Source organism: Musca autumnalis, unplaced genomic scaffold (assembly GCF_047663935.1).
Source record: "Musca autumnalis isolate F117 unplaced genomic scaffold, ASM4766393v1 scaffold_2, whole genome shotgun sequence".
Lineage (NCBI taxonomy): Eukaryota > Metazoa > Arthropoda > Insecta > Diptera > Muscidae > Musca > Musca autumnalis.
In genome coordinates this window covers 74,880,953-74,904,519 of record NW_027411755.1, presented here as the reverse complement: position 1 = coordinate 74,904,519, position 23,567 = coordinate 74,880,953, and the positions used below count along the sequence as shown (strand labels likewise).

The window sequence follows — 23,567 nt, the reverse complement described above, 5'->3', positions numbered from 1 at the left end:
GTCCCTTGCAATTAAATTGCCAAAACGGTGCATTTTCTTGGATTGGAACAATAACGGCTGGTGTTAAATGCTGCTGTTGACAGGATTGCGGGGGAGTTATGTAATCTGACTACGAAGGAGTTTCGTAATCTGACGACGACTCACTGGGGCTGTGTTCATACAGCATGCAGCAACATAGTCCCTATCGTAGTTCCTCGCGTGGTCAAGTCCAGATGCACCCACACCTGACATCTATTGCATGTCACCGAAGTTTGGATATGGGTGAAAATGCGGATGTGGCAAACCGTGCACAAATATATTGGTCCTCCGTCCCGGCAAGGACCAAAAGAATCCGGAGCAGGCATTCCGGGATATGCTGCTCCCAACCCAGAAAAACGAACAAATATAAACACATGTACACGTATGGTTTATTGAGTTGTGGTAGTTATTTGGTTGGATTGTGAATATTGGGGTGGGGAGCTGCAGAAATGTAGGTAATTATTCCCGATGGTTTGCAACGCCTTCCACTGGGTGTTATTTAGAAACGATGTCCAAACAGGCGGCTTACTGCTTAAGCAAGTGGTACCTGAGATGATTTTTAGTACCTCATAACGTTGTTGTACTTTTGATTTTACTGCGACTGTATGTTTCAAAAATTAGTCCGAGTATTTTCGGGTTTTGGTATTGTTTTTTGATGTCCAACATACTTCTTATATCCTTTGTCCATGAGGCGAAGATATTTGATGTGGATTTCGGAGCGGATAGCGGAAGGTGTTGTTTGAATTAAGCCGTTTACAATGGTGTGATGGTGCTGTGAGCCTTTTTGCTCCATGCTGATGTTGTGCTGCAGGAAGAGGTACAGCCATGCTAGGTAGCAGTTGAGACTCCAAAAACTTTTCTAGCGGCGACAAAGGGAGATCCTAGGATATGTATCTCCTTTGCTAGCTGGCTTGTCAGGTTCTGGTAGCTGAATTGTCATCGCCATTCTATACAACTGTCGCTGATTTGACGATCCCAGGTCGAGTTGGGCTCGAGTCATTCCGGAGCATAGATCCAATTGGCGTGGGAACGGATGTAGCCTGTGGGGCTATTGGAGCTATGTTGATCCCAAATTGCCCTCTGTAGACATCGGAATTAAAGAGAGTTTGTCGAGATCTGTATTTCTCTTGGGCAGCAGAGGGTGTCTCCTTTCGAACATGCTCTTTACTCAGAGATTAATCCTTCTCATTCCTAGCACACCCTCACTATGATAGGCAAGGGTTCTCTGTCGACGAACGTCCTGAGGTAGTACATCAACATACGATAAGCTCTCTTTTTTTAGCCATCTGATTTACGGCACATGTTGGGACGCTGGGAACATGTTCGACTAATTTATTTGTCCTCAACTGATTGGGCGAAATTTTAAATGCAATTATTAGAAAATTGGGTTCATCTAATTCCCTAACAACTGCATGTAAAATTTTACCAAAGCCCCGATGTAGGTATAAAAAATTATAGTTTTTTTAACTCTCCTGAAAATTTTTATTTTTTTAAGATACGAGGTTGTTGGGGTAAGTCATCCATATGTCATTATGTTTTAGGGGTATATTTTGATTTTTTGTTGTTATTCATTAGCTTCCATGACACTTCCCTTTCTCAAATACAATCTCAAAAGTCACACATGTTCATCATCGTCTGTTATCTTCTCGGCCCGAGTGATCAACTGAGACGTATGATCCATTCGGTCACAGTTTTAATATCCAATTTATTCGGCTATCGATTTTTTTCAATTAGAAAAAATTTATTCGTACTTTTAGAGAATACGAGTCCATTGAAAATTCTATTTTTTATTACCATTGATTAATTCTTATAAAATGTCGTTAATCATTTTTTATTTGAAAATAAAAGACCGCCACTTAAATACCCCGGCTTTTGAAGCTTATTTTCCTGGGAATTTAAAATCTTCCAAAATCCCGTTGTGTGATACATCAATGAAAACTAATCAATCATGTCATGGAACGGCAAAGCTTACGATAAAACACTGATTGGTTGGAAAATCAAATGACCGGCATGGCATGTCGTGTTTGTTATGAAAGTAAGGAAAAACATAAAGAAAGAGGGAGAAATGTATAACAAAAGAATAGAAACACAAATATGAGAGGTCACAAATGAAACATTAAAAACATACTAAGAGATTTTGTTCCTCTCCCCTCCTCACATACACAAAATATAAACCAAACGAATCTATAAAAAAATAACAATAAAACATTCAATGCACTTCAAAATTATTACAACAACAAATGACACAACCAAAAGATGCGGGAAATCTTCTTAATGATTGAGTAAAAGAAGAAATAAAACAACAGCAACAACAACAACAATGGCAAACAAAACATAAAAAGCTGTTTATTAATAACAATTTGATATAAAAATATGGACTGCCTGCAGCCGCTTGATAGCCAGCTAGCTCCTCTTCAATTGGAGTGACATGAGGTTGTTGTTGTTATTGTTGTTGTCGACAACGCCATCAAAATGTATGATGATGACGATGATGAAATGTGTAATCAAGATATGGCCACTTTTCATTTTATTATATTGTATTCTTCTTTTGTTGTTGTTTTTCTTTTCTTTTTTTTCTTGTATTTTATTTCATTTACCTTTTTTAACTATCTCTTCAAAAATAAACAATGTCCATTAAAAACTTTTTCCTTGTTTGATTGATGAAATACTTTTCCCTGTTCAATTCCCAAGAATTGTCAAGTTTAGTTTTTCACTTACACGACATGATAAAGGTATGGCCATTAGTGCTGGCCAAGTTTTCACTTTGACAATACAGAAGCAACTGACAATACAGAAGTCGGTCTATGGTTAGTCCAAAGTGAGAGTGGAGTTGGGTTAGTCGGGTTGGCTGGGCAGTTAAAAAGGTGCCCTGGCAGAGGTTGCTCTTTCGCCGCTACTGAAGGTGGGTGATCTTCGAGGACGATATTCGCACTATAGGCTTCTAAAACATCAGCGACCGTATCAGTGTGAATATCTTTCAAACCTGTCTGATAAGAAGTTGATCTAGGGGTTCTCTTTTATAATCGCACTGGACCTCCCTTTCTAGATCACGAAAATCCTCCCTGGCTCGCCTGCGTCTTGTCTATAGCATCCAAGAGAGTACTGCATCGTAAACTTCCTGTTGTGTCGACGCACCGGCAGGATCTTGGTCTCCTCATGCAAATGGTCCACTGAAGACATGAGGTGACACTATGTTGCTGTTCTCAGGGCAGCATTCTGGCAGATTTGTAAGTTATCCCATTGCGTATCACTTACGTTAGCAAACCACGCTGGTGTCGCATAGCTTACCACAGACCGACCTATCGCGTTGTATGTAGTTAACAAGGTTTCTTTATCCGCATTCCAAGTGCTGCCGGCTAGGGACTTGTGGACCTTGTTCCTGTTTCTAAACTTATCGCAATAACTGTAGCATGCTCGGACGACTTATACATGCTATCGAATGTGACCCCCAGGACATTGGGGTAGTTTGTGGTCGGAATAATTGAACCGTCGACCTGCACATTCAGTGGGAGCTTAATTTGTGCCGCCCATGTGGTGAACAGTGTGGTTGTAGACTTAGTGGTGGATATTTTCATACTCCTCGCGTGAAAAAAAAACTCTACAAGATCAATGAGAAAGGCGTTTAGCCTGTCACAAATATTATCAATTTTGGACCTGACGCCATGAGCGAACAATTATCCGCATACGTACATAAATCAATGTTGTCGGGAGGGCGTGAAATTGCAGAAAAGTAGAGATTAAACAATTCCGGAGATATCACCCCTCCTTGGGGAACTCCCTGCTTCACTCTACGAGGTTTGCACTTCCTGTCTCTGAATTCAGCGTATGACTGGCGACCACACAAATAGTTGATGACTAAGCGTTTCGAACAAGGCCAGAGGGTATTATTCTCGATATCCTCGAACAGTCTAGCATGGCTGACCGTATCAAACGCTTTGGTCAATTCCTATGCTACCATCACTGTTCTGTGATGGTTTGTCCTGGTTGAGTCCTCAGCCAATATATGTATGTGGAAATGGCGTGCAGTGCTGTTGTAGTACTGCCTCTTGCGGAACCCGTGTTGATAATCCGCAACTGTATAACACGCTCTGATGCTGAGAAGGAGTAACGCCTCGAGTATCTTTGCTACTGGCGATAGAAGTGAAATCGGCCTGTATTATTCACCTTAGTTGACAAGTGTTGTCTTAAGATACGCCGTTCGGACTCGGCAATAAAGGTGGGTATCATATCATTAAGCTAATATAAATCGGGAAGCACTCGGGAAGGCCCTCTTTTTAAATCAAAATTCCACTATTATCTGAATATTTTCGAAGAAAACTTTTTACTCTAATTAAACTCTCCACTCTCTAGCTTTTATAATGACAATTAAAAGCTCTATCGAAATAATGTTAGGGCTGGATTTCGCCTTCGTCTCCGTCTCTTTCTCCATCGTTCTCATTTCAGTCCTGTAGTTAATAATCCCCTCAAATTGTTACATTTCTCTGTGTGTGTTTTGCCCCTCATTTATAAACTAATTAAAAACAGTTGTCTCCAAATTTAATGAGCCCGGACGACGAGTAAAAACTTTCTTGTCAAAAATTATGTCTTTTCACTTCCTGTGTTCCAAACTCACAAACACACGCACGAACTTAAATACATCCAGCCCATGGGTTTCTTTTTGCCTTCTTCCCTCCCTCACAGCCAACCAGCTATCACATGGTGTAATAACTTTACGCCAAATGGTGGTTTCTGTCAAATTGTAAATTGACATTGAACTTTTGTCGTCGACATCATTATGTCGTTGCATTCTTTTCTTCGACGATAATGGGACGGTAGGTGTGAGTTTCTGTGTGAGAGTGTGTGCGCCCGCCTTACTTCTATTCATTCGTTGTATGTTTTGAATAAATTTCTGCCTTTTTTGTCTTCTTAATATTATAATTTATTGCATTTTAATGCCGAACATCATGTAATATGGCCCCCGATTTTCAAAAGCAAAAACAACACAAAATAACACATAATTTTCGACAGTCAAAAATTTTTTTGGGAAAATCTTCAACATTGCCACTGTCATGCAGCCTTGCTGCTTGGTGGCATTCATTCATTGCCTTTTCGTTTAAGGGAGGGAGGGATGTATGTTGCATTGTGAAGTCCCAACAAAATATCAACTTCCAGCCTTAATGGCTTAACAACAGCGACAGAAGAAGCCACAGCAGATTTTGGATATAAGAAAAGAAGACGAAAAAGTAATTTGAACATTTTGTGTAGTGTCATCTTCTTCATAAATCTTTCTTTTAACTGCATAAAAAATATACCCTTTGTTTGCCACCACATAATGTTTATCATCATCCTTGTCCAAAATCCACTTTGTATTTGTTTAGTTTTTATTTTGGGAGAGAGATTTGTGTTCCCTTCGCTATATTGTGGGACACCACCAGTCATACACGTGAATTTTGTATTAAAAGGCCATATCGCCATGAGTTTTGTCCTAGATTCTCCAAACTGGTGCAGTGACCTTATAATGATGATGATTAACAATGCATAAGCGATAGAGAATTTCTTTTGGAAGAATGGTTCTACATTGGTTCTTTGGTGGCAGCTCACACTTGTTTGTTTCACTATGGTCCACTAAGTCCGATGTCACTCGTTCATATTTCTCGGTAAAGAAAATTGCGTTTCTTTCCTCTTTCTCCCAAAAACTCAATTTACTTTAGCGAAAAATGTGTTCGTGTGACATCGGTCTAAGTGAACGTTTACCCCTTAAAATACATAGTTTGTTTTTTGTTTACATGTATTTTTGGTGGGAGTTAAGCAGCTAATTTTGCTGACTTCTTTGGCCTGAACTTTCTTTCCTCAATCGAAAAACCTCCAATATTTAAAATGTATACAATTTGAATATTTTTGTGCTTCGCTAGACATGGTGTAGGAAGTCCACATAATTACCTTTCGTTTCCATTTGTTGTTACTCTGTTTTTTGGTTCTTTTTCTGTTAAGAATGATTAATTACTTTGTTAGAATGCCATGAGACGACCACTGTGTGAATGGTGTGTTTTGGCTATATACAGTTAAAGTAAACAATAGATATATATATTCGTGCCTATTCTATTAAAACACTTCGTTAACAAATACTAATCACATAATTTATCATTTTTACGGCATTCAAATCTCTTTTGTTGTCCATAAAGCGAGCATTAACAGCATAACCTAACCTGCCAACATACCTTATGTTGTCACTCACTGTATAGTCGTTCTGTATTTCTTTGAATATTCAATTCACTCATCCATTTTTGTAAATTTATTCTAAAAAAGAAATTATACAAACACCTATTTGGAAATTAATTTGCATTTTATTTTTTATTTTTTATTTTTTTTTTTTTTTTTTTTTTTTTTTTTTGTCAACAGTAGCGTTTGTTATTGTTTTCTGCTTTTGGAGTTCTACTAAATGTTTTGTATTTGAAATTAGAAAAATTAAAATCCGCTATCTACAAATTTTTGTTAACCCCCCATATGGTAATGCCGAACTTTTTAGCCAGATTATCAGTAACCAGAAATAATTATGCATTTATGTCACCAATGTCAATTGTCAAATTTTGTGGCAGAAGTTTTAAGAAGATGTGGGAAGCATCCAGTGTATAACTTACTATACAAATGACCTCACAAACATGATCTAACATTTCTACAACAATTCCAGGGCGGTGTGTTCTTCGATACCAATAGCAGCATATCCCGGAATGCTTGTTCCGGATTCTTTTAGTACATGCCGGGACGTAGGAAAACCAAGGACTAATATGGATGTGCTCAGTTTGTCACATCCACATATAGCACACACAAACATCGGTAAGATACAATAGATGCCGTGAGTGGGTGCATCCCATGGTTTGCTCTGAACTCTTCTGTGCGAGGCACTATGACAGGGACAATGTTGCTGAATGCTGCGTGAACACAGCGCCCATTGAGTCGTCGTAGTCAGAGTAGAGTTGTGTCGTTCATGAACGAACCGGCTCAAAGGAACGATTCCGTGAAAAGAACGAACGGATCCGTATCCAGCTCATTCTTTTATATCGTTCATTTAGATCCCCGATGGACGAGTCATTGCTGCTTACAAAATTAGCAGCATTGGTTTTGCAGTCAAAATCTAAACAAACGCTGCGTTAGCCCAAGCAGCACAAATTTCCACACAAAACAAACAATGATTCAGAGATCTACTCTCGCTCAGTAACTCACTTCATTCAGTAGCACATCTCGGTCATTTCTTTCTTTTGCATCATTCGTTCATCTGGTTCTTTCATATCAAAACCACCACCACTACGTTCAGAAACAAAACCACCCCCATTAGCACACAAACAAGCAAGTAACACAACAGTTGTGTCATTCGTGAACGAACATTATCAAAAGAACGATTCGGTGAAAAGAACGACGGAGTCGTATGCAGCAGAGAACGAACGACTTCAAAAGAAAATAATACAGTCAAATGTATTGTTTAACGAAAAAGAGCCAACGAACGAAGTAAATGACCCGGATCTTTTTGGTGAACGGAATGAAAAAGATCGATCAGCTCAATGAACGAGATTGCCCAACACTAAATCAGAGTACGCGACTCTCCCGCATTCCCCCCAACAGCAGCCGAACACACAACACTTGACACCAGCTGTTGCTGTTCCAATTCCTGCAAAATGCATACCTTTTACAATTAAATTGTAATGGACTCTGAGGAAAGATCGAGGAAATAGTGGATTTCATGAGTCTGAAGAATATCAGGGTGGCGACGGCGCAAGAAACCAAGCTCAATCCCACGACAGCGGGTTCTTAGTACCGGATTGACCCGAAACCAAGAGCATTTCGTCCAGCGGCTGTCAACCCAGATCAAACCTATGCTGCTACAACAACAATAACTGCAGCTTACAACTTTATGTTGGTTAAAACGTACTAAGGATGGATAGCACAAGAAGTGAAGGTGTGGAATTAGTTTTCCTATTGCACCAGTCTGTTCAATACAGAACTATCTCGCTTGAGCTTGGCTCTAATGATCCGTATATGGAATGTATGAGGGTAACAGTCAGGTGTGGAAGTGCCGACGTATAGTTACATAACGTATACATCCCGTCTGATCGTAACGTCTGATCTTGAGGTACTTTAATGCTCTCCATCAGTTGTGGCATTCTGTCGTCGGAAACGATCATAGGGGTATAGTGCTGGCTGATAAGATTGATAGCTCTATGTTTTGCACGTTCAATGAGGACGCTCCTAGCAGAATTAGCGGAGAGTGTCACAGTTCCTTCGGGGAACCTGTAACCCCTATTGGACGCGTATAGGTGAATGCTTCCCAGATACGGGTGGTAAGACGGAAATCAAATACATCTCGCGGACCAATAGGCAGCAAACAGCGTTTGAACTCCAGGAGGGCCGGCTGAAACTAGACAGAAACTATAAAACCTTCAGAAGGCCTCAGGAAACCACTGAAGTAACTCTCCTCTGAAAATCATACAATATGAACAACGAACAAAATACACGGCCCTCAGTCACCGGCCTAATGAGGGTGCTACTTTAACACAATTATAAATTATTGTATTATCGCTGATATCCAAATAACGGATTTGTCAATAAGGAAGAAGAAGTCACAGTTCACCAGACATAACCATGATGTCACCTCCGGTAACCTCAATCCCACGGCAGCGGTTTCTTTCGTGCCGTATTGACCTGAAGAAACCAGAAGTGTTTCGGCCAGCGTCTGCCAATCTAGCATCATATGCTGCTACAACAACAACAACAACAGAAATTATGTCAACTGGTCTGACAAATGACATCACCGGACAACTCGTCATTTGTCTTGAGTCAGACCATCTCCCTATAATTGTCTCCATTAGCAGACCTCTCTATTTCACCACCTCTGAAAGCCTCACTTTTTATCAATCATGGGAAAGCTAGTTCAATAATCACCGCATCAAAGATCCTGCTAACCCTTCTCATGCTCGGGTAGCAAAGAGGACGTTTCGAGATATGTACCTGCTGGTCGAATTGTGAGAACAAATCTTCCCGGCAGAAGCGACGGGATTAGCAAATGTGAGCTTCGTCGAGTCAATCCCAGAGTCAGCTAGCTGACACTGGTCGTTAACAATTTGGACGGTGAGCATTAGCGGAGCCACATTGGGAGCCAGAATAAATGTATTGTGGGCAACGGTTAAGTCACTCTCAGAGAAGTCCATGCCCCGCACGGTGACACAAGGATTTCCACAAGATATGTCCGGAACTATTTAACCTCTACCTCTTCTGTATTACACCCCCTGCAGATGATATTGAAATCGTAACGTATGCGCATGATTGTACTATCTTGGCGTCGTGTACCTTCCCTGATGTCATTCGGGAAAGGCAGAACTTCCAATTGACTGATCTAACCACCTTTTTCCACGCGAGGAATATGCAAATATTCGCCACAAAATCTACACGGCCACTCTGTTCACCACATGGACGGCAGAGGTGAGCACTGAGTGGAATGTCATGGTCGATGGTAGCTGAATTCCGACCATCAACAACCCTGGCTGTCTCCAGATCAGAAAACAAGAAACCAAATTGATCATGTCGTGATAGATGGAAGACATTCATCGAGCGTGTTGGATGTACGGTCGTTCCGAGGCGCATACATTGATTCGGATCACTACCTTGTTGCAGCAAAGGTACGCACCCGCTTAAACGCAGCAAACAAAGTACGAACAGACATCGGTAAGCTGCAATCACAACAGATAGCCACAGCATATTCCACTCAACTAGCCCAATTGCTTAATCAAAGCACTCCTCATCCCGATAGCATATCAGCGCAATGGCAAAGCATTGCCCACTCCATGCAAACAGCCGCAAAATCCATACTTGGATACCAGAGACCTCCACAAAGGAATCCATGGTATGATCAGGAGTGTCGTGCTGCCACCGAAGAGAAAAATGCGGCATATAGGGCTACTTTACAATCCGTAGCAACGCGTAGCGCACGAGAGAGATACAGGGAGAAAAGGAGAGAGGAGAAACGTCTTTTTCGCAGGAAAAAGAGAGATATGGAAAAGCGGGAGTGTGAAAAAATCGAGATGTACAGGAGGCAGAATGAAGTCCGAAAATTCTACCAAAGAGTCAAGCATCAAACTGATGGCTTTGGTACAGGCACATCCTCCTGTAGAGACCAGCAAGGTAATCTGGTAACAGATACAGATAATGTGCTCAGAATATGGAAAGAACATTTTTCAAATCTGTTGGTATCCAATAGCAGCGAAGACGACGAAGATACCACAGTCCCAATCCCAGAAGATGGTATTGAATGTATACCGCCCGCCCTGCCAAGATGAGGTAAAGACAGCAATAAATCGGCTGAAGAATAAAAAGGCAGCAGGGGTCGATGGCTTACCAGCCGAGCTGTTCAAAACCGGAGGCGACACGCTGATAAGGTGTATTTATCAGCTAGTTAGCACCATCTGGCAGGAAGAACGAGTACCCGACGATTGGAACCTGAGTATCCTGTGCCCCGTCCACAAGAAGGGAGATAAGACGGTATGCTCTAACTATAGGGGCATAAGTCTACTCCCTATTGCCTACAAGATCGTGTCAGGGATATTGTGCAAACGACTAAAGCCTATGGTCAACGAAATAATTGGACCATACCAATGCGGCTTTAGACCTAGCATGTCCACCATTGACCAGATATTTACCCTGCGGCAAATCCTGGAGAAGACCCAAGAGATGCAGATCGACACCTACCACCTTTTTGTCGATTATAAAGCAGCCTTCGACAGCCCGCTGCGTTCAAAGGTATTCCAAGCCATGTCTGAATTTGGTATCCCCGCAAAGCTCATCCGGCTTTGTAAAATGACTTTAACTGACACAAGGTCCTCAGTTAAAATAGGAAAGAACCTCTCCAAAGAGTTTGGTACCAAAAGAGGTTTCAGACAAGGTTGTTGTTGTTATAGCAGCATATAATGCTGGCAACCGCTGGCCGAAACACTTTTGGTTTCGGGTCAATCCGGTACGTAAGAACCCGCTGCCGTGGGATTCAGACAAGGAGACAGCCTTTCGTGTGACCTCTTCAACATCTTGCTAGAAAAGGTTATACGAGAGTGGCACAATCTTGCTTATGCTGATAATATAGACATCATGGGCCGATCAGTAAAAGAAGTAACTGATACCTTTATAAAAGGTCGAAGGAGAATCTGCTAAAGTGGGTCTGGCGGTAAACGGTGAGAAGACCAAGTTGATGGTGTCGACGCGCAATGCATCCATTGAGCTCGGACCGACTGTGGATGTTGGTTCCTATAATATTGAGGTAGTAAAAGACTTCGTCTACCTCGGCACCTCCGTAAACACAACAAACGACATCAGTTGTGAAATAAAAAGAAGAATTGTATTGGCCAACAGATGCTACTTTGGTTTAAGTAAGCTGTTTAAAAACAAAGCCACATCTCGTCAAACAAAAATAACGCTCTACAAAACACTGATACTACCCGTGCTGATGTATGGCTCCGAAGCCTGGGTACTTGCGCAAGCAGACATGGCAGTGCATGGTGTGTTTGAGAGAAAAATTCTTCGAAAGATCTACGGACCAATCTGCGTTGACGGTGAATATCGACGTCGCAAGAACCACGAGCTGTATATGCTATACAACGACATCAATATTGTTAAACGTATCGAGACCTCTTGGCGGTTCACGCAGAATTGGCAGGCCAAGGAATAGATGGCGCAAACAAGTGGATGATGAGATGAAAAGGCGCGGTATTCCAGAGTGCGAAGCAACAAATAAAGAGGAATGGAGATCTCTTCTTAGTACGGCCTATAGAACAAATGTTCTGTAACGGGCCAGCTAAGTAAGTAAGTAACTACCCCAAGATGCTAGGGACCACATTCGAGAGCATGTTCATGTCACAATCTGAACTCGATCTAAGAATTCCAAAAGTTTCAATGAAACCACTCTGGTGTGACCTTCGACCTATAAATTGATCTGTTCCAGAACCTTTTTTTTGAAATGTTGACAATTTATTTTCTTTATAAATTTGCAAAAAAATCAAATATTTTTGGAGATTCTGAAACAGAGCAAATATTTCTTAAATCCCTCCTAATATAAAGCTACAATGGGGGAAAAACATAGTCATTACAACAATGTAACCATATTGCAGAACTTTGTTAAATCTTAACAATGTGCCACAAAGGCACGCATAATGGCATCATAAATGTTTTCAGTTGTTTACTTTTGGCTCTTTATTGCATATCGCTGCAATAAAATTATATCTGCGCAAAAACGACAACACCATTTTGTGATTCAGAAAATCATCAGTGGGGAGGCTAGTATGTGGAGTAACCATCATAATAAACTGTTACATCAGATATTGGATACATTATTTTTTATGTTTTTTTGTTTTTTTCTCCTTCATTGGCATTTTCTTCTGTAACATCTTTATTTTCCGTGGGGTTTGTTTTGTGCTCATATTTTTTAATATGTTATTATGTTAATAAGACATAAGGAAAAAAAGAAAGAAAGAAACACAAAATGATGGTGAGAAGAATTATGTTTAAAGAAGAAATTAAATTGGCATACCTACATAAGGGGATTTGTGTTCGCATGAATTTTATAAGAACTTGATACTATAAAGAAACTAAATTCTGTAACGAAATTGATGTCTTGAAAATCGGGGAGCATATATATAGGTATGTATATTAATAAAACATATTCCTCCTTATTTCACAATGATGCTGGCAATTGAGGCGCTCAGTGCCAATAAGGCCTAACCCACATACCCAAAAATCTCAAACTGACTATAAAGATTTAACCGGAACCTTTAGAAATAAATACTAAAAAGCTCCATATTGCATTATTTTATTAGGTAGTACTATAAACTAGTGTTATACAATGCAATATGGAATTTTTAGTAGTTATTTCAAAAAGTTCCAGTTAGATCTTTATAGTCAGTATGATTTTTTTTGGGCATGCCAAATAACTAAAATTTTCGACATAAAATATAAAATGCGACTTAAAAATCAGTAGTAATCCAATCCAACTTCAAGACTTCTTCCTCCACTAAATCAATTTTGAGTTATTCTGATCCACTTGATTCCAAAATCAACATATATAACCAAAAAACCAAAAAACATTTACACACTAGGTATATTTATTATAGCAAATAAATAACATACTAATGAACATTATAAACAAATGTGATTATCAACATAATCATTATTATGTCCATGATTATGTTCGATGATTAATGATCATTAAAGTAGGCATTTAAGTGGTTTGGTTGTGCTCATCACATTTTATTTTTGAAGATTGTTATCGTGCCGAAAAACAAAATTGAAATAATTTTTGTTTTCACTCTCTTAAGTTTTTGTGCGGTTTGTCGCGCTTGTACGACATTTCTATTTATACATGACTCATTTGTGGTGAATAACATAGTTGTGTTGGGGCTATGTCATGTGGTCCTGTGGCGCAATGGATAACGCGTCTGACTACGGATCAGAAGATTCCAGGTTCGACTCCTGGCAGGATCGAAAGTACTTTTTTAATTTATATTTTTTTTTTTAATTTTTAAATTCTAATATTATTTCAATATGCACAAAATTGTTGGTGGTAAAATTTACAAATATTTTGCTTTAATTAAAATATATTTTTTTTTTAATAAAAGCAGAAAAAATGTAAGGAAAAATTAAGCAATAAATACAGAAAAATGGTAAATTTTAATTATGTCATGAAAAAATAATGAAAAAAGTCGACAAATTTGTGACGACAAATTTGATTGTGATTGGAATAAATATTCTCTAAACACATCAAATTCGAAATATCCAGTTTTTTGCCAATTTACAGCCTGTAATATGCCAAGTTAAGTCGAAAAGGTAGAGATTTTTTGTGGTACCTTAAAAACGTTAATCCCATTCGCAAAGCATTCGAAGGTTATGTGTAAAATTATAAAAAAACAAGTAAAAAAGTATCAGTCGGCTTTGCCGACAGAGATATACCCTCAGCCTGTGCAAATTGAAACACTTTTTTCACAAAAAACTTATGTATTTAGGGGGTTTCAAAATTTTGGTCGTATGAACCGACAAAAATGTTGATTAGGATTAAAGTTCAAAAATATAGTTCATATTCGAACCTGATTTATATCTGGTAGATATTATGAAAGTATGGACCAAATCGGTCACTCCCATCAAGAGTTATCGTGCGCACAATTCTTCCGACTATTTTTGAACTTTTGTGGGGTAGGTACCTGAAGGAGTGGACCGATATGGCTTATCTACGAACTTAAACTAAGTTTGGAAACAATATTACGAAGGTCAAATTTTGGCCGGAATCGGCATTTCCGTTCGAGAATTATCTTGCGCTTCCACCCATAAACATGGTGTCATAGGGTTTGTTTTTCAACTTTCAGGCTATTTTTTCAGGAAGTATGGACTTGCCCCTGAGGAAACTTGTACCTTCGTATAGGGGACAGTGAATACAATATCGAGCCCATCCCGCGAAAATGATGTAAGCGACATTTTTTCGATTTTCGTTTTTTAACGGAAATCTATGAAGAATATTCCAACACACCATCTCCCAAATTTTTAGAACTCAGCCATGTACCGTTACGAAATTAGAGCAAACACAATTTTGATGTAAGCGCCATTTTTGCTTTTTGTGTACATTTGTTTGTGACAGCGAATTGTCGCTTACATCAAATTGCACATTTACATACCATGTCGTTGTTCAACTATATTACAAGAAATGCGTTTTAATCTTATAATTCTTCGAATAAATACTTGCTATAAAATTAGTGTGCTTTGTTTTTAAATTGTAGATAAGAATTACTCTAAAAATGATTTGTTTCAAATAATTTTTTTTTGATGTAACCGCCACTTCTCTAAGTAAAAGCCTGATTGCGTGACAGCGAAAAAGATGTAAGCGACACAAACTACCGTTATATTGAAGATATTCCACAATTTTTTTATTTTTTCAGTAAGTAGGATTTAATAACAGAACTATACCAAATTTGAATAAAAAATTTTGGTTATGTCAAAAGTTATTCAATAAAAACCGTCTCCTGTAAAATTAGCTTTTTGTCGCTTACACCTTTTTCGCGGGAAGGGCTCGATATGTTACAACAAAAACCAAGGCGATTCGAGAGCAGGTCCTAAACTGAACTTTACCAAAATTTGGTGTGGGAGGTACTCGAAGGAGTTTACCGATTGAGTCCATATTGGAACCTCATCTAAGTCTGGTAGAAATTTCATAATGTGCAAAGTATGGACCAAATCGGTTACTCCCTTCAAGAGTTATCGTGCGCACAAGTTCTGCGACAATTTTTGAACATTTGCGGGGAGGTACCTGAAGGAGTGGACCGATATAATCCATCTTTGAACTTGAACTAAGTTTTGACAAAATATTACGAAAGCCAAATTTTGGACCGAATCGGCCGATCCGTTCGAGAGTTATCTTGCGCTCTTACCACTACACACGGTGTCATAGGGTTTTTTGTCACTTTCAGGCCATTTGTCCAGAAGTATGGACTTGCCCCTAATGAAACTTACAGCGTCGTATAGAGGACAGCGAATACAACTTGCGTAAACAAAAGTCAAAGCGATTCGAGACCAGGTCCTAAACTGAACTTTTCCGAAATTTTGTGTGGGAGGTGCCCGAAGGAGTGGACCCATTGAGTCCATATTGGAACCTCATCTAAGTTTGGTAGAAATTACACGATTTGCAAAGTATGGACCAAATCGGTTATTCCCTACAAGAGTTATCGTGCGCACAAGTTTTGCGACAATTTTTGAACATTTGTGGGGGAGATACCTGAAGGAGTAGACCTATATGGCCCATCTTCGAACTTAAATCGAATCTAGACAAAATATTTCGATACCCAAAATTTGAACCGAATCGATTGATCCGTTCAAACATACTTGGGGTCTAAAACCATTATTTCGATGAGGCACATTTTTGGCCGTATCAAAGTGTAAATACCCTCTTTAGCCTAAAGGCTGAGGGTATAAAAACAAGTAAGAACGGCGTTAAGTTCGGCCAGGCCGAGCTTGTTATACCCTCCACCACGAGTTGTATTGAAGTATAATGGAACAATTAGTTTCCTTTCTATTATGAAGAAGACTAAATACATATCAAATTTCAGCAAGTTCTGTAAAAAATACCGAAATTCTGGAGGTACCGTCGTTCCATGCGGCTAAATCAAAACATCCATCTATACCTACAAATTTCTAGTGGAAAGTTTTTAGACTCAAAGAAGACTAAATGCCAAATTTCCGATATTTCGGTAAAACCTTCAAAATACCGAAAATCAAGTGGTACGCTTCTATGGGGGTTATAGGAACCCGCAGGCCCTATACTCATAATTCTCTTCTGGAATATTTGATAACCCCATGGAAGACTAAATAACAAATTTCAGTCTTTCGGTGGGATATTGACGTCACAACCTTCAGAATTACGAAAATCGGGAGGCACCGTTCTATGGGGGCTATATCGAAACGTGGAGCTATATCGACGAATTTCAGTCAGAAAGGTTTTTACCTCCAACAAAGACTAAATACCATATTTCAGCTACCGAAAATCGGGTAGTACCGTTCTATAGGGGCTATATGAAGGCGTGGACCTATACTGACAAATTTTATATAGAACGTTTAATACCCCAAAAGAAGAGCAAATATTAAATGTTAGTCATTTCGGTGGAATATTTAGGCCACAACCTTGAAAATACCGGAAATAGGAAAGTGTCGGTCTATGGCGCTTTACTACAAATTTCATATGGAACATTTAATACCCCAAATTAAGACTAAATACCAAATTTTAGCCATTTTGGTGGAATATTGAGGCCACAACCTTCAAAATACCGGCAATAGGCAGGTATCGTTCTATGGGGGCTAAACTAAGGTGTGGACCTGTACCGACAAGTTTCTGGAGGAAAGTTTTATACCCTTAACAAAGACTAAATACCAAATTTCAGCCATTTCTGAGGAATATTGAGAGGAAAGTTTTATGCCCCCGACAAAGACTAAGTACCAAATTTTTTAAAAAACAGGCGAAAGTCTCTGGCCTACAGTAAAGAAAGGATCAAAATCGGGCGGGGCCGACCTTGTGATAACCTACACCACTGTGAATATGTAAAATATACCTATATGGGATATAGAAATCTGATGCACTTTTACTAGACCAAATTTCGTCACACATTCCAAATATGATGAAAATTGGTTTAGTGCAGCAAGTACGTGAAATCCGGCGAAAACAAATATGGGAGCTATATCCAAATTTGAACCGATTTTGATATGATTTGGCACATTTATTTTTGGAACGAATTCCGTCACACATTCCAAATTTCATCGAAATCAGATACATCAAGCAGACTACCCTCCAGCCAAGTTTGAAACGTTGGATTAACAATTGTGATCAATAAGAAGTCGAAGCTCCGTAAAGTGAAATAGGGAGTTCCCCGAGGAGAAGAACCCTTTAGCCTCTACTCTGGCGTCTATGTAATTAGTGAAAGGCTTACTATCTTTTTCGTTGCGAAGAATACCGATCACTACATGGACTGCGGAGATGAGCCGAACACAAGGTTAGGTTAGGTTTAGCATATGTAACTGCCGTGCTGGCAGCCACTCCACTCGGAGACCTTGAGGTCCATTGTGATCATCCAGACTATTGAACTATGTGTATTGTAGAGATGAAGATGTTGTTGTGATGTGATGGTATGTACATTGGGTTATTTGTTTGTAGATGAAGAATGTGGCTATGTGTGTTGTTAAAAAGAGGGTGTTCCGGTTGTTGATTTGGCAATGGTATGGGAGAGATGTACGATGTGATGTTACCCAGCAAAATCTTCGATGCCAAGGATGCTATTGAATCATGGTGCAAGTGATGTGGCATGCCATCTTTTTAGCATTTTCACTCATGAATTTTATATGAGCGTGACCACCATAAGATGACATTTATTTTCGGATCTTAAGATGACATTCATCGTCGGATCCTAAGCATGTCATTTTAACCGATGCTTTGACATGTCATTTTCACCTACCCTTTGGCATGACGTTTTCATGTCTTGTTTGGAAAATGGAAAATTCTGTATTGAAATATGATTTTCATGACAAACCAAACTCTTTATTAATTCAAACTAATTCATGAAATAACTAGAACTAATTTATCAGCATAAAGTTTACACCCAAAATTTCAATGTTATCACCGCCGCTGCACCGCAACAGAGTTTACTTCGTCCACTCTCAGCCACTGATTTTGTTTCATCTTACAAAAGCTTTTCTATTATCTTCTCATCACCAGTTCAGATTTCGACATGGACTCCAACAGCACTCCTTTAAGAATTTCTAGTTCGTGAACCTACATTTAATTTGTAATTTTGTTATTTTATAACATAAATTTTGGAAATGTATACTCTTTTGTCTTGATGTCGCTACATGTAGGGATGTACAAATCGACTTATTTGTTTCTAGTGATCTGTACAAATGATTCAAATGCTGATGAAAAGATCGGATCTTTCACGACTTCCTTTGTATGGGTTTAAATGCTAATGAAAAGATCGGATCCTTCACGACTTGCTTTGAACCAATGCAAAATATGCCATGAAATCACGTCATCGCATAGAACCCCTTCCTTCAAATTTTGCTGGGATGTTCAGAAACTGCATAAAAGCATTGCCTCCATTATTCGGGAAAATCGATTATCCGTAATGCCTCCGGTCCCGACAAATCACGGATAATCGAGGTCCGACTGTATTTAGATTTAAAAAGTATTACTTTGCAGTTTTTAAACCAAGTACTTTAAAACAATTTGCTCCATATGCCACATTAATTGCAACTTGAAAAAATTGGGCAATTTTTTGTTTCAAACGCCAACATTTTTGGTGCGGAACAATTTGTTTTTGTCTCTTTTTTTTCCATTCGCCAAACGACATGGATATGGGACTAAAAAGTTCAAAGTTGTTTTGTGCCATACGCCAGGCTTTATGGATATGGAACAAAATGATAAATTTTTCGGTGTCGCAAGGCGGATATGGAACATATTGGCATCTGAATATCTCAGAATCTATTTGAGAAAGAGAAAAACCGACTGAAAAATCTGAAAGAGCATGTTTCAAACCTTTGTAAATTACCTTTATCTCAAAATGTCAAAAATGGCGAATGGAACACTTAAGCATGACACTGACATTATATTGAACACCTTTCGCAAGGAGCTATTTTATTCACTCAGAACGCAAAATGTAAAATGACAGCCAAATCATTCGGAAAATTTGGTTCAATTCTTCAAAATTCCAAAAATCAGGTCGTACCGGACCTAAATCCATTAAATTTATTTTTATAATCTTCTTCGCTGGTTATAAACCTTTGTTTAAAATCTCGAGGCGGTAGCTCCATTAAAACTATTTTTGGCACACCTTTCCATACAAATGGCACCACAGTGCAATGTGGCTAAGTCATAGCGGGTGGGTAGAGGGAAACCAAAACCCACAGGTGCAAACTATACCTACCCACATATGGTATACTAATAAGTTTGTGACAATGACGACCGGAACCATTGGTATTAAGGGTTGACCCCATTTGTAAATTTCAGAAAATCGAAAATATGTTATTGCTTTATTCTGAAGCATTAGTAGCACAGAACATTCAAGCCGATCGGATCAATTTTGACTGAGATATGAACGTTAAAAGGGAAAATTCATTGTGATTTGTAACAAAGAAACTATAAATTAAAACATTTATTGAAAAATTTAAATTTAAGTTGTGTATAATTCATCGATGAATTCTCGAGATAAGCCCACAAACTGGTGTAAAACCCTGTTTGCATTAAGCTTTTTGTCGGGTTAGCATTCTTATTGGGATTTATTTTGACGTACACGCCATGGAATTGACATTTTAAAGCCAGTGAATTTATTAAATCCGGTTGTAAGCAAAATTACTTATAAACCCAATTTAAGGTTTTAGTTTGATTTGTAAGGAAAAAAGTTAATTCTTCACAAAATTTGGCACCTTTCATGCGGCGCCTACTTATTGAAGACTTCAGTTTAAGGCTTTGATGCCAAGATGAGTACTCGCCTTTACGTTTTCGTACGATTCACCATACAAATGATAGGTATCTTCGTGTTCATCATTGCCTTAAGGGCATAGGAATTTTTTTCCTTCACACTGCGTGCCTTAATTTATTTTTTTGGGGGTTTTTCCAAGGTATAAGTACTCAATATCTAGCTTTAAAATATACCTGGCTCCTCTTCAAACAAACTTTATTAACAGTATTACTAGTATTCTCTCAGCCAATACAAACACCACATGTTTTTCTGTAAAGTAATTCCCCTTGGGAGTCATTTTCTACAAAATAAACATTAGAATTAATTAAATTCTTTAACCCATGTTTTTTTCTACTTACTTTTGCCAAATGAACAAATAAAATCTTTACACAACCACAACCAAAGAGTTGTTTATTTTGGTAATACCACACCTATCAGGGGGCCTCTTTAAAGGTAAACATAACTCAGTGTCGTTTCGAAGTAAACGAATGGAAAACGAAGTTTTGGGGGTTTACAACAACAAATGTACACACGACATGCAAACAAAATAAGATGTGACAAAAAACAAATTATAGAATGAGTGAGTGTGGGGTTGACTGGCGCGGAGAGAGCAAACACAGCCAGCAACTCTATGTGGGGTGGTAAAAAACAACTCGCACAAAAATGGATATTTATTATCAGACACTGTCCACCATAAGACTTTAGGGTAAAAAAGGACATCAAGGTACATAATCACATTTGTCGTGAAACAATAACCAAGAGCATAAATGAGAGATCCAAACATACGAGAGAGCGAAATAGTTTTTATGGAGCAGCATGGTAAGCATATAAAATTTACTTTACTTAGCATATGGCCAGGACAACTCTCCAAACCAAAAAGAAAAAATCCTACATTTGCACAGTTGCAAATTTGGCAACTCTTTTCTTGTGGGGGGACGACACATACAAAACAGATGTTTGACATATCTCACTTACCTTTTCTATTATTTGTTGTTACCGCCGTCGCTGCGTGCTAAAACTGAATTTGCAAATTAATCCTTTTATAAAATGATTTATGATGTTAGCTTTGTGTTTTGACACTTTCTTGTCTAGTTAAACAATTTCGACAATTTCATTGTTGTAATTTTTTATTGGTCAGAAAACAATATCTTGACAGATGTACAGATGTTGGGGCATTATACATATTTTATTTCTCTTACTCAATTAGATACAAAAAAAGTAAAAAAACACACACCGAGAGGCACACTGCTAAAAAAAACACACAAATACACTCATGCAAAGAGCAAAACTCCTATGCTTACTTTTTATGATGTTTGTTTGTTTATATGGAGCAGAGAAGCCCCCACAAATTTTCCAGCGCAAAGGAGGGAGGCCCACATAAGAAATTGTTTAAAGTAAAACTTATAATAACAAATTCTACACTTCTGATTACAATGTATCTAATACATCTTCACAATTTCTCTGCAATAAATGAAAAACATTTGACACTTTCATTACTTTCATTTACAAGTGCTTGAAAATGAATAAAATTATTTCACTTAAACATTTTCCATAAACTCTCTATGCCGTTTTTTGTGCAAAATTCATAAACAATCAGCTTTTAGTTTTTCTTTTCGCTACCACACTCACTGAATTGAATTTTTCACTCGCTTTTCTTTTACACACATCAAATCAGATATAGCATTTGTATCTTTTTTTTTTGTAAAAATCTTATTATTTCATTTGTTTTTCTTGAATGCTTTGATGATGTTTTGGAAACAATACAAAAAAAAAATTGCAATTATATTGTTGTTTTTTTTTTATTTATTTTTGTTGTATTTTTTCTGTCTTGTTTTTTTTTCACTCTCTCTCACTGCTTGCAGAAAAAATTGCAGCCCGTACGAGATTTATCCGCGCTTTGACATTTTGGTATCTCCGCTTTGAAGATAAATTTTTAAATAAATTTGTATTTGTGTCTTGTTTGTTTTCTCCACCAATTCCATTTTTTTATTCTCACTCTCCCACCGAGTTTTACTCTCACTATTCCCCGTTTCTGGTTTAATATTTTTCAGTGATTACCACCACCGACACGTGCTACCATTTTTCGGTGATTGACCGAAATTTACGTACGTTGTTTACGTCATACGTCGATGTTATCCTTCCTCATAGTCATGGTACAATAATACAGGTAGCATTATCATGCCAGCTGATGGTAACATAATGTGTCAATTGCATTGAATAGATGTCAAATTTTGACATCTTATGTTGCCAACAATTGCCGATGCGGCTACCTGTGTATTTGTACCATGCTCATAGTACGTACGTTTATATATAATGTCATGTTCACACGAGCGTTTCAATTACGTTGTTCGCCTGTCGAACGACGTACACGAATTAACCCGTTTCCACGACACCATTCGTAATTAACAGAAACATAAACAAAATTTCCTTCATTTTTGTTGCCTTGTTTTCACGAAAATTTGAACCGAAAACACAAAAAATATACATTAAATGAATAGGAAAAGCAATAGATTTTCCTTCAAATGTATCTTCTATATTTACCTACACACATTTTTTTTTTTGGCTATGAGAGGGTTGCCGTACTACGGCGATGTATGTTGGTTATGGCCACCCGTAGTAACCATACTCCACGGCTGTTTCGGTGTTTTGTTTCTTGCTTATCTACACACATTTCATTCATTTTTTTTCATAAATCTTTATATATAAAACTCAATTGTCGTTTGTTGGTAATTGAATCAGTTGAAAACGGCTGGAGCGATTTGGATAATTTTTTGTGGAAATGTTAGTCATAGTCCAGTTTAGGTTTTTATGCAAAGAAAAATTGGCCACGCCCACTTTTCCGCCCACTTTTATAAATATGTTATATCTACGAAACTACTCAACAGATTTTCCTGAAATTTTCAGGGAACGTAGAGTTATGGCCACCGCTTGAAATAGGCTACATATTTGGTTGAATTTCGGATCGGGCGGGGTACCTCCCCTATGCCCTATTTTTGTAAAAATGCAATATTTGCAACAATTACTAATGTATCGCTTTGAAAATTAATTTCCGAGTCAATGGCGATTGTGTCTCCGAACTTACGTGCTTATTTGGGGCATTAAGACTGGACAACGCCCACGTTTTTAAGTATGTTATATATAAGAAACTACTGAATCGATTTTCCTGAAACTTTCAGCGAATGTACAGGGTTGGTCCCCGATAAAAATAGGCTTCATTTTTTTTGACTTTCGGATCGGGCGGGTACCTGCCCTATTTTTGTAAAAATTCAATATTCGCAACAAATACGAATGTATCGGTTTGGGAATTTATTTGCAAGTCAATGGCGATTGTGTCTCCAACCTTACGTACTTATTTTGTGACTTAAATCCGACCACGCTCACTTTCTAATTAGGTAATATCTACAAAAGTACTGAAGGGATTTTTAAGAAAATCGCGATTTGTCTAAACTTTTAAATGTTTTAATAGTATACAAAAGTTGTTTAACATACAGAAAAATTGTCCACGTCCACTTTTATTGTACTGTTGGGTAATTTCATTTTCGAGTTTAAAAGAAAAATGTT

At 38.2% G+C, this 23,567-nt stretch overlaps 1 protein-coding gene and 1 non-coding gene across 3 annotated transcripts in view; one reads left to right on the top strand and one right to left on the bottom strand.

The window, feature by feature from the left end:
* CdGAPr (GTPase-activating protein CdGAPr) overlaps nt 1–22,000 on the bottom strand; it is a 279,666-nt gene extending 257,666 nt beyond the window's left edge. Inside the window, exons 1-2 of one of the 2 annotated variants that reach the window (XM_073967948.1) lie at nt 21,636–21,923; nt 20,982–21,467 (exon numbers count right to left, since the gene is read on the bottom strand). The gene's annotated coding sequence lies outside the window, so the exon portion shown is untranslated. Of the gene's footprint in view, nt 1–20,981 lie in introns of both variants that reach the window. The other variant, XM_073967947.1, reaches the window with a different exon arrangement.
* On the top strand, nt 13,437–13,509 carry TRNAR-ACG (transfer RNA arginine (anticodon ACG)). Its single transcript has one exon. It is a non-coding gene; the product is annotated as a tRNA-Arg (tRNA).
* Nucleotides 22,001–23,567: the final 1,567 nt, after the last annotated feature.